We start from the raw sequence: 14,092 nt of genomic DNA, 5'->3' as shown, positions 1-14,092 counted from the left end.
GACTACAGTGAAATTCACAATTAAGTTCCACTCTTTAACAGCGCGCGGAAAAAACGAATTCCGTTCGATCTCTGATTTGTCTTCTTTTATTACAATGGTTATTTTCCCCTGTGTACGTGAGTTAGTGCTAACAAAATATTTTCGCATTGTTAGGTGAATGTTGGAGATTGAAATTTCGTGAAAAAATCTCTCTACAACGAAAAAGTCTATGGTTTCTATCCCAGCTCGCGTATCATATCCTTGACACTCTCTCCCCTATTTCGCGATAGCACGAAACGAGCTGTCCTTCTCTGTACTTTTTCAGTGTCGTCCGCCAATACAATATGGTAAGGATCCCACACTGCACAGCAGTACTCTAGCAGAGGACGGACAAGCGTAGTGTAGGAAGTATCTTTAGTGGACCTGTTACATCTTCTAAGTGTTCTGCCAATAAAACGCAATCTGTGGATTGCCTTCCCCACTGCATTATCTATGTAGTCGTTCCAGTTTGAGTTGTTCGTGATTGTCATTCCTAGGTATTTAGATTAATGATAGCCTTTAGCTTTGATTTATCATGTAACCTAAATTTAGCAGATTACTTAGTAGTCCTGAGGGTGACCTCACACTTTCCACTATTTTGGATCAATTGACACTTTTTGCACCACACAGATAGCTTGTCTATATCATTTTGCGATTCCTGTCGATCACCTGTTGATTTAAGTAGGCGGTAAATGACAGCATAACCTGTAAATAACCTAAAAGGGCTAGGCAGATTACCTCGTAAATCGTTTACGGAGATCAGGAACAACGGAAGGCCTGTAACATTTCTTTGGGGGACGCCAGATATCACTTCTGTTTTACACGATGACATTCCGTCAATTAATACGAATTGTGATATTCCAGACACGAAATCACAATCCAATTACACAATGAGACGATACGCCATAGGCGCGCAACTTGTGACGGACGGTATTAAAAGCCTTCTGGAAATACAAAAATATGAAATCAATGTGAGACCCCCTGTCGATAGCACTCATTACTTCGGGAGAATAAAGAGCCAGTTGCGTTTCACAGGAACGATATTTTCTGAATCCGTGTTGGCTATTTGATCGTTTTTCTCGAGATAATTGATCGTGGGCCGGACCTAGTGGCCGAGCGGTTCTAGGCGCTACAGTCTGGAACCGCGCGACCGCTACGGTCGCAGGTTCGAATCCTGCCTCCGGCATGGATGTGTGTGATATCCTTAGGTTAGTTAGGTTTAAGTAGTTCTAAGTTCTAGGGGACTGATGACCATAGATGTTAAGTCCCATAGTGCTCAGAGCCATTAGAACCATTTTGAACCTAGGGGACTGATGACCTCAGAAGTTAAGTCCCGTAGTGCTCAGAGCCATTTGAACCATTTAATTGATCGTGGGATATGTCCCCATTCCGTCCATCCGCTATTGCTAGTAGATGAATCCTTGTGATGCCGTTGCTTCTTTATTCAGGCAGCTCTTCATCAGGTCTCACGAGGCTGAGTGGATCCCGTTCTAGACCTCGCTGTCTCAGAAAACTTCTGAGAAGGTACCGGAAATCGAAATCGAGTCCTTCCGCACTGGAGGCAGCAGCGCTAAGCATTCTGGAGGGGAGGTGGAACATTATTGCTATTGAAGAAATAGTGATTTTTCCCTTTTTGGCGACCGCAGTCATGCTCCAGTTTTTAAATGAAATTTCCTCCATTTGACTGTATATTTTAATACTCATTTGTTTCACACTATCACGATTCCAGCTTCAATCGAAGATGACACGCCATTCAGACATGTCGAATATTTTGTGATATTTCACCTTCCATTTGGTAATGGCTACAAAGCTGATATCGCGATAGTGTGAAACACGTGCATATCAAACCATACATTCAAATGGCGAAAATTTCATTAAAAACTGAGGAAATAGTTTCAGAGGTGACAGAGAAGTGCAGATGCATCAGTTTGAGGAAAGGAACACCGGTACGGCGGAAATATGTCTTAACCGTAGCCTATAGGGATTTCTTGTAAGGACATTATAAGTTTAGTAAGACAAAACGCCGCTATATTCAAAGACGTTTTATTGTCATCCTAAGTTTTTGGTGCTGTAAGTCTATTTCGGCTCCATGGCACTATGAAGCTGTCTGCAAACATGTGGAGTTGTTGGTGCATGTATATGCATGTGTGTGTGTCTTTTTATAGCTAATAACAGATTTGTATATATCTCTTGTACTTACTTCCATAACACATCGTTAACGCTGTTGCTGTCCAATACCTTGTACTGCGCTACATCTATGATATGCAGCATTACAAGCAACAGCGTTAACGATGAGTTACAGAAGTAAATTACACAAAAGATACTGTATATACAGAATTGTCATTAGTTACAAACAGACAGAGATATATGGACTAACTCCATATGTTTGCAGATAGCTTGATAACGGCCATGGAGCCGAAATAAGCTTATAGCGCAAAAAAATAACATCGTAATACAAAGGCTTACTAAACATATAACGTACTTATGTACATTTATAACGCTGTAGGCCCAGAAGAATTCAGAATGTTGACGCCTAGGGGGATTGTTTCCAGAACGAAACGTCCAATCTGCATCCGAGTTGTAAGTAGGCTGTTTAGGTTTTTATGTTGGTAACGCCACGTAGCGCTCTGTATGAAAATCACTGACTGTACTGTGTGCAATCTGTGGCTGGTTGGCATTGTTGGAATATTCGCTATTGTAGTGTTGGGCAGCTGGATGTGAACAGCGCGTAGCGTTGCGCAGTTGGAGGTGAGCCGCCAGCAGTGGTGGATGTGGGGAGAGAGATGATAGAGTTTTGAGAGCGGACGATCTGGACGGGTGTCCGTCAGAAAAAGGAAATTTGTAAGACTGGATGTCATGGACTGATATATATATTATGACTTTTGAACACTATTAAGGTAAATACATTGTTTGTTCTCAATCAAACTCTCTCCTTTGCTAACTATGCCTATCAGTAGTTAGTGCCTTCAGTAGTTAGAATCTTTTATTTAGCTGGCAGTATTGGCGCTCGCTGTACTGCAGTAGTTCGAGTAACGAAGATTTTTGTGAGGTAAGTGATTCATGAAAGACATAGGTTTATTGTTAGTCAGGGCCATTGTTTTGTAGGGATTATTGAAAGTTAGATTGCGTTGCGCTAAAAAAAAAAAAAAAAAAAAAAAAAAAAAAAAAAAAAAAAAAACTTTGCGTCAGTTTAGTGTTGTTCAGAATAAGTAAAGACAGAAATGCCTGAGTACGTTCAGTTTTGCTCAGCTGTTTGAAATTCAAATAACGTAGAGGTTTTCCAACACTGTCATTTATAAATTTTTCTAAAGGGATGTTTCAGAGTATTCACTCTTTTGAAACTTCCTAGTAGATTAAAACTACATTGCGGGTCGAAAATCGAACCGAGAACCTTGTCTTTCGTTTCCTCTGACGTAGACCATCCAGTTGCTTAAGTAAATATGTCAGATATGCCGAGAGGTGTGCGGGATTCCCAAGCCGAGCCGCGGCTCCCACGAAAATTGCGGCTGCTGTCTGCGGCCTTGACAGCCGTCACAGCCACCAGCGCTACGGTTCCACTCCAGTGGCTTCCTCCGCCAAATTTCGCTCCAGATCCGCTAGCCACGACGTCTGCAGTTACAATCTGTGTTTCAAATTGTCCCAAAGTATTTAGAGGGGAAACTATTCGCCCAATGGAGACCCGGTATCAGGTACACCATTAAAAACTACACATTGGCCGGTTTGGAGGGCTATGGATGGTGAAGAACTGGTACCAAGTGGTCAAGCGACGCTGCACGGCTGAGGGTGCGGCAGCAGTAAGGTGGAGTGCGCGTGCCATTCGGTTTTATGGAACGGTGCAGTGAAACAAGTCTCCGTGTACAGATGCCACGATGGTGGAAAGAAGCCATTGTGTATTAGGCGTTCCTATGGCCACACGATGAGTGAAACTGCTCGATTTTTTTGTGTACCAACGCGATCTATCCAACTTGTCAACAAGGAATTGTGTTAGACTTCGGGCCGGCCGGGGTGGCCGAGTGGTTCTAGGCGCTACAGTATGGAACCGCGCGACCGCTACGGTCGCAGGTTCGAATCCTGCCTCGGGCATGGATGTGCGTGACGTCCTTACGTTAGTTAGGTTTAAGTAGTTCTAAGTTCCAGGGGGCTGATGACCTCAGACGTTAAGTCTCATAGTGCTCAGGTCCATTTTTGTTGGACTCGTAACCACGTAATACGACGTAAGAATCTAACCGGCAGGGGCCAGAGGCGAGTGTTACACCTTCTCACCGAAAATTGATTTCAAACCCGACAGAAAGAGCTGCTGTCGACAAATGCAGTTCCATCTCAACCACTTTCCGAGCTAACGTTACGAAGGGAATTGCATGCAGCGGACATTTGGAATCGGGTATCTCCCAAAGCCTACTGCTCACAACTGTACTTAAAACTTCACGCGTTCAGTGGAACGATTATATAGGAAACGTAGTGTGGAAAGCGAATCATGGCTCAAATGGCTCTGAGCACTATGGGATTTAACATCTGAGGTCATCAGTCCCCTAGAACTTAGAACTACTTAAACCTAACTAACCTAAGGACATCACACACATCCATCCCTGAGGCAGGATTCTAACCTGCGATCGTAGCGGTCGCGCGGTTCCGGACTGAAGCGCCTAGAACCGCTCGGTCACTCCGGCTGGCAGCGAATCATGCCTTTTATTGTCAGAACACCTAGGAGATGCAACAAATCTACTAAAAAGACTGCCTACAGTACAGTTGTCCATCCTCGGCTAGAGTAGAGGTGCGCATTATAGGATCTTTATCAGGTAGGATTGGCTGAGAACATCCAAAAAGTTCGGAGAATGGCGGTTCGTTTTGTACTAGTGCGAAATAGTGGAGAGAGTGTCACGTGTATGGTGGAAGCTGTGGTGTCAATCATTAAAACAAAGAAGTTTTTCGCTGTGGCGAAACGTTTCACAAAATTTCAATCACTGTCTTTCTTCTCTGAATGCTAAAATGTTTTTTTGACTTACACATACACAGGGGGAAATGACACTCGTAATGAAATAAGAGAAATCAGAGCTCGCACAGAAAGATTTATGTGTTCATTTTTTTTTCACGTACTGTTCGAATGTGTCTGTACGTGGTTCTGTGGACCCTCTGTCCAGCACTTGGATGGGAATTGCAGAGTAGTGATATAGGTGTAGATGTATACCAAACAAGACAGAAAATGGACACTTGTTTTCAAACGATGCAGGGCACTGACTGCACTGAGATCCCAATGTGAGATTTAAGATGAGGACGGCACTGTTTTGCTGCGTTGCATGCGTACGTAACTGGTCTGACGAAAACACTGGCGGCATATTGCACCTCGGTCGGCCCGCAAAATCATCCGATCTGAATCCCACATCAAATCTCTGGAATTATTTGGAACAGCGCGTGAAACGTGACATTCAACATCCCGCCAATTTCGTAGCTCTACGGCATATGAAGATCAATCATTAGTGTCAGCTGGATAAGGCACGGGGTCTACGAGAATACGTGCCAGCAACAAACTTGTTACGTCACTCAAGTTGCTTTGGCCGACAAATATCGCTTACGCTCAGCTATGCACGGAGCAAGACGGGAAATGATTACGTAAATGAAAAGGTACCCACTTAAATTCTTAACTTTATCATGTGTTACCGAGAGCTTGCATGTATTTAAATGCGCAGTTAGGAATTATTGGACTCGTCTGAAATAGTAACACGCTTCATGCCGGAGATGACCGCTGGCATTCGAAAGACTTGGGTCACGTGATGTGAAGCACGCCACAGGGCCTGTATATCTCTTTGGCCCGAATATGGCATATCTGAAGAAACTTATGGATTCTCTTCCTCGGTGAACCCAGCCAATTATGAAGCGTGCTGGCGGTGTTGTAGGTGGTATTAGCGTGGTGTCTCTGGCTGATGTGCTTAGATATCGATGTATAATATTTTCGCGGTGTCCTGAATAGCAGTGCTCAGGACCGAATTTTCAGGAGGCACAACTTCCGCGCATATCATTCGAAGTCTCCGACCGGTCAGGAACTGCAGGAAGATCAAACCCGTGGATTGAGCTGACGGCGTTCTGTTTTCGTCGTATGAGCAAAACTTCGACATTTGATCGAACTTGGCGTGCTTTTTTTCGGTCTTGGCTCTCCGAGGTGATTCCATTTGGAGTGCCGGCATGGACTCGACTAATGTCTGAAGTAGTGCTGGAGGGAATTGACACCATGAATCCTGCAGGGCTGTCCATAAATCCATAAAAGTACGAGGGGGTGGAGATTTCTTCTGAACAGCACGTTACAAGGAATCCCAGATATGCTCAATAATGTTGATGTCTGGGGAGTCTGGTGACCGGCGGAGGTGTTTAAACGCAGAAGAGTGTTCCTGGAGCCACTCTGTAGCAATTCTGGATGTGTGGTGTGTCGCATTGTCCTGCTGGAATTGTCTATGTCCGTCGGAATGCACAATATATATGAATGGATCCAGGATGACTTCCGGAAGGCCTTCGATACAATTCCGCACTGTCGCCTAATAAACAAAGTAAGAGCCTACGGAATATCAGACCAGCTGTGTGGCTGGATTGAAGAGTTTTTAGCAAACAGAACACAGCATGTTATTCTCAATGGAGAGACGTCTACAGACGTTAAAGTAACCTCTGGCGTGGCACAGGGGAGTGTTATGAGACCATTGCTTTTCACAATATATATAAATGATCTAGTAGATAGTGCGGCTTTTCGCGGATGATGCTGTAGTATACAGAGAAGTTGCAGCATTAGAAAATTGTAGCGAAATGCAGGAAGATCTGCAGCGGACAGGCACTTGGTGCAGGGAGTGGCAACTGACCCTTAACATAGACAAATGTAATGTATTGCGAATACATAGAAAGAAGGATCCTTTATTGTATGATTATATGATAGCGGAACAAACACTGGTAGCAGTTACTTCTGTAAAATATCTGGGAGTATGCGTACGGAACGATTTGAAGTGGAATGATCATATAAAATTAATTGTTGGTAAGGCGGGTGCCAGATTGAGATTCATTGGGAGAGTCTTTAGAAAATGTAGTCCATCAACAAAGGAGGTGGCTTACAAAACACTCGTTCGACCTGTACTTGAGTATTGCTCATCAGTGTGGGATCCGTACCAGGTCGGGTTGACAGAGGAGATAGAGAAGATCCAAAGAAGAGCGGCGCGTTTCGTCACAGGGTTATTTGGTAAGCGTGATAGCGTTACAGAAATGTTTAGCAAACTCAAGTGGCAGACTCTGCAAGAGAGGCGCTCTGCATCGCGGTGTAGCTTGCTGTCCAGGTTTCGAGAGGGTGCGTTTCTGGATGAGGTATCGAATATATTGCTTCCCCCTACTTATACCTCCCGAGTAGATCACGAATGTAAAATTAGAGAGATTCGATCGCGAACGGAGGCTTTCCGGCAGTCGTTCTTTCCGCGAACCGTACGCGACTGGAACAGGAAAGAGAGGTAATGACAGTGGCACGTAAAGTGCCCTCCGCCACACACCGTTGGGTGGCTTGCGGAGTATAAATGTATATGTAGATGTTTTCTTGTATATGTGTTGCCGATCGCAGCGCCGTATTCTGCCTGTTTACTTATCTTTGTATTTGAATAGGCATGCCTATATCAGCTTCTGTGGTGCTTCAGTGTATAAGGAACAGAATAGTGTGCTCAAAGCAAATATTTCTCTTTGTAGCACGTAAAATATACCTAAACACACAGCATGAAAACCTGTTCGCATTTTTTTCTCGAATGAGCGCCGCCCCTTCTCAATTTACAGACTTCTGCTGGTGTGTATGTTGTTCGAAAGCTGCTGGGCGCGAACCAGGAACTTGCTGTCTTGTTTTTTCAGCGAGCGCAAAGGTCCGCTTAGGCTCAGTGGGACAACATTTTTGCATGCTCATAAAATAAATGGGCCCGTTCACAGACGGTTCGGTCGACCGACCAGTGGCCCGAACACGTCCGTCCAGACCATCTGCCTGTGTGTGGGCGGTGGGTCCTTGGAGCCTGCGATCTGGGTGCATCGTTGCACCGGCGAGCCGCTACCTGCAAGGCCGCACTCTCAGTACGCTGCCACGTGACTGGGCGAACGGCTGGTAGAGTTCAGGGCAAACCCGTTTGGCGCACAGGTCAACGACCTGTCCACTTGTGAATGGGGGCCGTAAGTATGTGTGCGATTGCGTGCAATATGACTCCCAGAATGCTGAGGCGTGTCATTTTTTGGTCCGAGTAGCTCGTGAGCCAATGGCGAACATATTGTTTGTAAGTGTGCGCGCACCCTACGACAGTACGGGAAATAACCGTTGGGTGGAGTGCGCTAAGTCCGTAACACTGCATCCACTGGCCATCTCTGCCACTGCCAAATTAAAGCTCTGTACCAGGTGTTACCGTAGTAATGGTAAACATATTAGGAGACGGTAGTATGAACTAAATCTAATCAAACATTCCATACACCTTTCGTCCAATTTGATTGGTTACAGAGATACAGCTGTTAGAATGTAACCCATGGAAGGTGTTAGGCAAAGATAAACGATTAAGTTCAAAGTTGATTTTCGAACTTTCTTGAGAACTCCACATGTAAATCTTCTGAGGTCGTCTTGGCGTTGCTTTGTGAGGGCAGCGCTATTCGTAATCCATATGACAAATATCCGTTTTTTGCGCTAAATTTTTCTTTGTAGGCTTCGCCTTTCAACCATTCTCACAGGAAAAAAATGAAGGGGTTAGGTCAGGTGACGTTGGTGGTCAAGAAGCGTGACCATTTCTGACAAATGGTTCAAATGGCTCTGAGCACTATGGGACTTAACTTCTGAGGTCATCAGTCCCCTAGAACTTAGAACTACTTAAACCTAACTAACCTAAGAACATCACACACATCCATGCCCGAGGCTGGATTCGATCCTGCGACCGTCTGAGGTCATCAGTCCCCTAGAACTTAGAACTACTTAAACCTAACTAACCTAAGGACATCACACACATCCATGCCCGAGGCTGGATTCGATCCTGCGACCGCAGCGGTAGCGCGGTTCCAGACTGTAGCGCCTAGAACCGCTCGGCCACTCTGGCCGGCCCCATTTCTGACGATTTATCTTTTGGAGAATGTTATGTATCACCTGGCGATTACAATGCACAGAGCCTCCGAAATCCTGGGAGAACACACCCATCCTTGTAGACAACGGTACCTCTTTCAATAACGCTGAAAGTTTTTTTTTGAGAATGTCTAGAAAATGGGACGTTGTAAAATGCACCAACAGATCAGGCCCAATAAACTGTGTATCATAGCACATCAATCATTTATGGAGAAGCGTTTTTGGAAATGCCTCTCCACAAAGGCAGGTGGATTTTCTTCAGAGCACACGTGTGAGCTACGCAAGTTACTGATATAATCATGAGTGAAAATGCCGTTATCAGTAATGAGTATTGAAGAGATTATTCGGCAAAATCCAATTAACGAATGACAAAATTCCAAATATACCTTTATCTCTTTCTCAGTGGAGTTGAATCTCCCGTTAATGATAAGTATAGAGACCGTGCATACGTGATGTCCACCGTATTCTTGTATGTGAAACACAGATACATGTAGAAATTCTGCGTGCGTTTGTTCAATGACTACATTGTCCCAAATGAATAATGTCTTCTACTTCAACCTCACTCTACTCATTTCCAAGTTTTGATGAAATACGACTGTTGGCCGCTGCACCAGCCTCAAGCACTTTAGTGAAAACACCAGCAGACACTCTCGAAACTGGTACGTTGTGTTTACGAAATCGTCTACCGTATTCTCTATAAACAGTAACAGCGTATCCGATATAAAACCAATACACAAATACCATATCGGCATATATGGCATTCACACATACGTGCCGCATGCTTAAATGATACAGTAGAATCAGCCAACAAATCACAGTTAAAAAATTCAATTACTTGAACTAAAGTGCAACTTGACAACTTCGACTTCAAAACAAAAATGACACTCGATAAATAGACGCACAGTAACTGGAATAGAAAAACGAGAAATGAAAATTTCTGTAAACAGCTGCATTTCTGTAACCGAATACAACTGGAACAGTTAATCCGAACTGTTTTATTCGAATTAGGTTTTACTATCACCTCCTAAAATATTTGCTACTCCTTGTGAAACACACTGTAGACGAGTGACACAAAAAGGGAAGAAAAAAACGACATTGTCCACTACACCACGTTAAGGTTGTCTTTAACACAAAATTGGGTGCACAATGCAATGCGTAGTGCGGGCAATGCAGAGGGAATGATGGTACTCACAGTGAATCAGCGGGTGTTCGCTATAGAAAGTCAGGTGACAACAAAGTCGTGGGAACGGTGTGGTCAGTTGTTTGCTGAGAAGTTTGATGGTATCAAAGTGCCATGCAACACTTGGTCCGAAAATGGCGTCAGACATGATCTGTTATGAACAATTCAAAAAAAAAAAAAAAAAAATCGCGAAACGTGCCCGCACACCAGAAAATATTGCTGCAGTTCCCAGACAAAGCTTCAGAGTCCTACCAAACCAACCCGACGCCTGTCGCAAGAGACCAGCATGTCACGTCGCTCATGTGGACAAATACTCCGTAGACATGCACATTAATTCCTTTCACGTTTCTGTTGTTCATGCATTAAAACCAGCAGACGTTCCTCAGAGCCTCCAGTTTTGTGAGTGGCTGTTCATTGAGGTAACAATGAATGGCTTGGATACGGATCTGTTCTTTATGTCTGATGAAGCTTGGTTTCACCTGAGTGGTTATGTCAACTCGCAGAATCACAGGTTCTGGGTAGCCAAGATTCCACATAACTTTCACGAAATACCGTTGCATGATCAGAAGGTTGGAGTTTGGTGTGCACTGTCTGCACGCCGCATTATCGGCCCCATCTTCTTTTATCAACTGCTGACTTCGACGCAAACATTTTGAAACCATTTGTTGCAGCATAAACGGAGGAGGAAAGGGCCTGCATTCACTTCCAATAGGCTGGAGCAACTGCCCATACAACCGGTCGAACCTTGGTGCACATCTTAACAGTCTTCACGCCTGACAGTTGTTAGCAGAGGTCAGCGTGGTCGCGGCCCTAGCTGTCCACCCAGATCACCTGATCTGTCAGCGTGCGATTACTTTGCGTGGGGAGCCCTCAAGTATAAGGTGTATCACAGCAACTCTAGTAATCTTCAAGAACTGCAGGAGAAGATTTCGGATGACACTGCAGCAATTCCTTCAGTTCAGCTTCGATCCGCCTTCAGAAACTTGCTGACCAGGGCCCTAAAGTGCCAAGAGATGAATTGAGGTCACTTTAAACATCTGCTATAGTCAGGTTACTAATGTATTTCCTGTCTTCTGTTGTGTTTCTTTGTACCCTGGACTTCTCTACTTTTATTTGTCTCACCTGCAGAAAAATATCCCAGCAAACATACGGCAGTCCATCGGGTATCAGCGCGACCGACGTTGTGCTCATTCCGCACAGATAATTAAAGGACTTCTTAATAAAACTTTTAGTGATCGTAGGGCTGGTCATTCGGGAAGCACAAAATGACCTTTATGTGACTGGACATAGCAGCTCTGGGCTATTATCGAAGGAGAAAAATATCGCCAGAGGCCTACAAGGAAACAGACGACTTCCGAAGACGTGACATGCTGTGTACCGTGGATGTGTGCTGCAGTAAGTCCAGATGACATTCAGTGTCCAGTATTGCCTGCCAGGAATCGGTTTATAGCATGTATCAGTGCTGAAGCATAACATATCGAGTCATTGATATGACAGTCATCATAGTAAACGCACGAATCGTACCTGCGGTATGTGTTTCCTTACATTTGGTACACAACTGCAGACGTTGAGGGTTCTCTTCTCACGGTGTCGGGACGATGTTCAGCGTCGCTGTTATCTTGTTGTTAAACAAAACTATCCACACACTCCTATTTAAAGCGGAAATGACAAAATGTTCAAATGGCTCTGAGCACTATGGGACTCAACTGCTGTGGTCATTAGTCCCCTAGAACTTAGAACTACTTAAACCTAACTAACCTAAGGACATCACACACATCCATGCCCGAGGCAGGATTCGAACCTGCGACCGTAGCAGTCGCACGGTTCCGGACTGCGCGCCTAGAACCGCGAGACCACAGCGGCCGGCGCGGAAATGACATCTGGATGTCACCTGAGGCGACCACGCCATTGTACGAGTAACGGAAGCGGAGAGTAAAATGGTTCAAATGGCTCAAAGTACTATGGGACTTAACATCTGAGGTCACCAGTCCCCTAGACTTAGAACTACGTAAACCTAACTAACCTAAGGATACCACACACATCCATGCCCGGGGGAGGATTCGAGCCTGCGACCGTAGCAGCCACGTGGTTCCGTACTGAAGCTCCAAGGACCGCTCGACCACAGCGGCCTACGGAAGTGGAGAGTATTTCGTTGTCTGTAGAGAAACAGTAACAGCAGAATAAGTCTGCCAGAAGAACTCAGAAGTTTGGAACGAGGACTAGTACACTGAAGGGCCAAAGAAACTGGTACACCTGCCTAATACCGTGTAAGGGCCCCCGCAATCACGCAGAAGTGCCGCAACGCGACGTGGCATGGACTCGACAAATGTCTGAAGTAGTGCTGGAGGGAACTCACACCATGAATCCTGCAGAGCTGTCATAAATCCGTAAGAGTACGAGGGGGTGGAGATCTTTTCTGAACAGCACGTTGCAGGGTATCCCAGATATGCTCAATAATGTTAATATCTGGGGAGTTTGGTGGCCAGCTGAAGTGTTTCAACTCAGAACAGTGTTCTTGGAGCCACTCTGTAGCAATTCTGGACGTATGGGGTGTTGCATTGTCCTGCTGGAATTGCCAAGGCCGTCGGAATGCACAATTGACATGAGTGGATGCAGGTGATCAGACAGGATGCTTACGTACGTGTCACAGGTCCTATATCACTCCAACTGCACACGCCCCACGCCATTACAGAGCCTCCACCAGCTTGTACAGTCGCCTGCTGACATGCAGGGTTCATGGATTCATGAGGTTGTCTCCATACCTGTACACGCCCATCCGCTCGATACAATTTGAAACGAGAGTCTTCCGACCAGGCAACATGTTTCCAGTTATCAACAGTCCATTGTCAGTGTTGACGGGTCCAAGCGTTGCGTAAAGCTTTGTGTCGTGCAGTCATCAAGGGTACACGAGTGGGCGTTTGGCTCCGAAAGCCCATATCGATGATGTTTCGTTGAATGGTTCGCACGCTGACACTCGTTGATGGCCCAGCTTTGAAATCTGCAGCAATTTGCGGAAGGGTTGCACTTCCGTCACACTGAACGATTCTCTTCAGGTCTTGCAGGATCTTTCTCCGGCCGCAACAATGTCGGAGATTAGATGTTTTACCGGATTCTTGATATTCACGGTACACTCGTGAAATGGACGTACGGCAAAATCTCCGGTTCATCGCTACCTCGGAGATGCTGTGTCCCATCGCTCGTGCACCGACTATAACACCATCTCCAAATTCACTTAAATCTTGATAGCCTGCCATTGTAGCAGCAGTAACCAATCTTAACAACTGCGCCAGACACTAGTTGTCTTACATAGGCGTTGCCGACAGCAGCGTCGTATTCTGCCTGTTTACATATCTCTGTATTTGAATACGCATGCCTATACCAGTTTCCTTGGCGCTTTAGTGAAACTGGACGTAACCCGAGCAAGAAATGCATCAGGAACGTTTCAGCCCTTCTTAACCTGCCCAAGTCGACTGTTGATGTGACTTCGAAGTGGAAACGCGAAGAAACAGCCACAGCTAAATCAAGATCAGGAAGACGTCATGTACTGACCGACAAGGCACATCGAACATCGCGGAGGGCGAGTGTAAAAAAATCGCTTGAAATCAACGAAAGGAATCATCCTGAGTTCCAAAGTGCAACCAGCAGTTCAGCTAGCACAATGGCTGCCTGTAGGGAGTTAGGAAGAATGGATACAGGGGTCGAGCAGTTCCTCATAAACCACACATTTCTATAGTCAGTGGTAAGCGACGTTTGAGGAAGCGCAAAGAGCGACGCAACTGGACAATGGATGACTAGAAACGATT

At 45.3% G+C, this 14,092-nt stretch overlaps 1 protein-coding gene across 2 annotated transcripts in view; it reads right to left on the bottom strand.

Moving 5' to 3' along the window:
- Positions 1-14,092, bottom strand: part of LOC126243961 (putative inorganic phosphate cotransporter) — a 212,832-nt gene that overhangs the window by 158,540 nt on the left and 40,200 nt on the right. The gene's annotated exons all lie outside the window — the stretch shown is intronic.

Source organism: Schistocerca nitens, chromosome 1, assembly GCF_023898315.1.
Source record: "Schistocerca nitens isolate TAMUIC-IGC-003100 chromosome 1, iqSchNite1.1, whole genome shotgun sequence".
NCBI lineage: Eukaryota > Metazoa > Arthropoda > Insecta > Orthoptera > Acrididae > Schistocerca > Schistocerca nitens.
Note: the sequence above shows the minus strand (reverse complement) of the source record. Positions and strands in the feature narration are given on the sequence as shown.